Source organism: Berghia stephanieae, chromosome 13, assembly GCF_034508935.2.
Source record: "Berghia stephanieae isolate SIO BIC M18660-M18661 chromosome 13, UCSD_Bste_1.3, whole genome shotgun sequence".
NCBI lineage: Eukaryota > Metazoa > Mollusca > Gastropoda > Nudibranchia > Aeolidiidae > Berghia > Berghia stephanieae.
This window is the reverse complement of record NC_088372.1, coordinates 16,466,148-16,468,647: the sequence shown is the minus strand read 5'-3', so window position 1 is coordinate 16,468,647 and position 2,500 is coordinate 16,466,148. Positions and strand designations below refer to the sequence as shown.

Genomic DNA, 2,500 nt, shown 5'->3' with positions numbered 1-2,500 from the left:
AGTGGACTATATAAATGCTGTATAAATACTTTTTAAATAATAATTTTATAAATTTTGATTCATGTAGAGGTAGCGGAATGAAATGTTTCGTTTTTCTTCAAGTTTTTGAACAACGTGAAATTTGTAATTTATAATGGGTTTCATGCAAAATAAAAAACAAGTCTTTGATAAATCAGTAAAAGAATAAATAGTTTTCCGATTTTTGTAATTTCCATTGTAGTAACATGATGTGCCAAAGGAAAGAGGGGACATTTATTTTATTATGTGATAAATACAATCATAATCATCATGATGAAAATCATTATTCCGTAGCTTTAGATGCCCAGATATTTTACCTTGATCGTCTGTGAAATTTTATAACTAAGTCTTATTTAGTCTATTTAATCATAGGATTTTGGTCTAAGCAAAATACACTTCATTTTATTGAAAATATCACCAAAAGGAGTGTTTGTGGAAGGCAAAAAGTAAGGACTATTGTAATAAAATAAAGAGAGAGAAAGCATATGACGACCTTGTGAATTGTCGAAGTCTCTCGGATATAAGTGCAATTTATTTAGTATAAATTTATGTTGGTGTATTTTTGCCGCTCTAAGAGCAACTTTTTACTCCCAAAATGATCCTGTTCTTCTTAATTCCTTCCTTTTTTGCTCTTTAAAATAGAGGACATGATGACCCCACACTTTCCATTTTCATTTCGAAATGTAAAATGGCAACGTACATACGATTGTAAGCACGACGAAAAATAAAAAAGAGGTATTGACAGGGACCGGTAGCGGTCGGTTTGCATTTCCTTCTGTGTGTGGGCAAAACTCCTGTGCGACTGTCGCACGGATCAGGTCACACCGATCCAGACGTGTAAGGGCCTTCATAGACGTTGAGTTTTGTACCGGTGATGCAAATCATCCCTGCGTCAGTGGCAGATGATTTTTACCCACACACGTCACCGGTCCCAGTTGCAGGGGTACCGCACTAGGACAGGACTGTCCTGGGACAGTCCTGTCCCAAATCTGTAACATATATAATTTAGAGAAACCTACGCATCTATTGGGACGGGACAAAACAGTCCCGTTGTGTCCCAAGCCGTTGTGAAATGCTACAAAATCAACGGGACACGGGACACACGGGACTGTCCCAGTCCCATGTTCATATCGTTTGTGATAGTAGAAAAGTAAAGCAGCCTTCCGCACTAGGAAAAAAAGTCACAGGCTTGGCGGCGCCGTGTCAAAGTTGCAATGCCTGTCTTTATTTTCTGCATCCCTACTACTACTACTACTACTACTACTACTACTACTACTACTACTACTACTACTACTACTACTACTACTACTACTACTACTACTACTACTTCCACTTATATAACTACTTCGACAACTATTTTAACTCTACTACTCTACTACCACTATGCTACTACTACTACTACTACTACTACTACTACTACTACTACTACTACTACTACTACTACTACTACTACTACCACTACTACTACTACTATTACTACTACTACTACTACTACTACTACTACTACTACTACTACTACTATAACTACTACTACTACTACTACTACTATACTACTACTACTACTACTACTACTACTACTATACTACTACTACTACTACTACTACTACTACTACTACTACTACTACTACTACTACTACTACTACTACTACTACTACTACTACTACTACTACTACTACTACTACTACTACTTTTGCTTCTGCTGCTGCGAATGTCACTAATATATTAATACTTACATCCCTTATATTTTATATTTATTTCCAATTCCATTGTATTTATTTTCCAACAATAGTCCACACTTTATTTTATTTCACTTTCTATACTGCATTACACAGTTCCTCCCAGCCTACCCTCTTTTGACTTTATTAATTACGCTCCTTTTATAAATTTTTATTTCTCTATTTTAATTCGTGCTTCCTCACAAAGTAGCATACAATTTCCTGCCAATCAATGTTTTTGTTTATGCATCTTAACAACGCCACTACCACATCATTTTATTCGTCAGTAGTGTTTCATGCATCCTGTTTTGTTGATGAACCGGAAACCCGAAACGTCCATTTTATCTGTTTTCGTATATTAAACTGAAGCTGACATTCAATTTCACAGTTATAATTTATTTTTTTATTTCAATTCTGAATATAAAAACGCAAGAACATTTCAAAAAATAATTCTATGTGAGGAAACCACGTACAGAATTCATAGCAACATAAACATTTTAGGCAATTTAACAACGTATGTTTAAAAATATAATTTACGAAGTGTCACACTTTGTGACACAGCAGTAACGTGTCTAAAACCGGTCGCACATCTATTCGGTAACTTGTGGGATCAATTATATTTATCGTTATTTATTTCGGGAATTCTCAATGAAAATATTTTTAAAGTAAGTCCTTCTGAGCCACTTGGGCTCATTGTAAGACAAATTAAGTCCTTTAGAGCCTTGTAGCCAATGGTGCAGGAGTTATCCCGTTTTCAATAGCGTGAA

The 2,500-nt window shown here is 35.2% G+C and overlaps 2 protein-coding genes across 2 annotated transcripts in view; one reads left to right on the top strand and one right to left on the bottom strand.

Moving 5' to 3' along the window:
• The window catches only part of LOC144958791 (uncharacterized), a 21,238-nt gene extending 19,126 nt beyond the window's left edge, over nt 1-2,112 (top strand). Inside the window, exon 5 of the mRNA XM_078890994.1 lies at nt 1-2,112. This exon is cut by the window's left edge and continues 1,792 nt beyond it. The gene's annotated coding sequence lies outside the window, so the exon portion shown is untranslated.
• The window catches only part of LOC144958803 (uncharacterized), a 304,414-nt gene that overhangs the window by 131,711 nt on the left and 170,203 nt on the right, over nt 1-2,500 (bottom strand). The gene's annotated exons all lie outside the window — the stretch shown is intronic.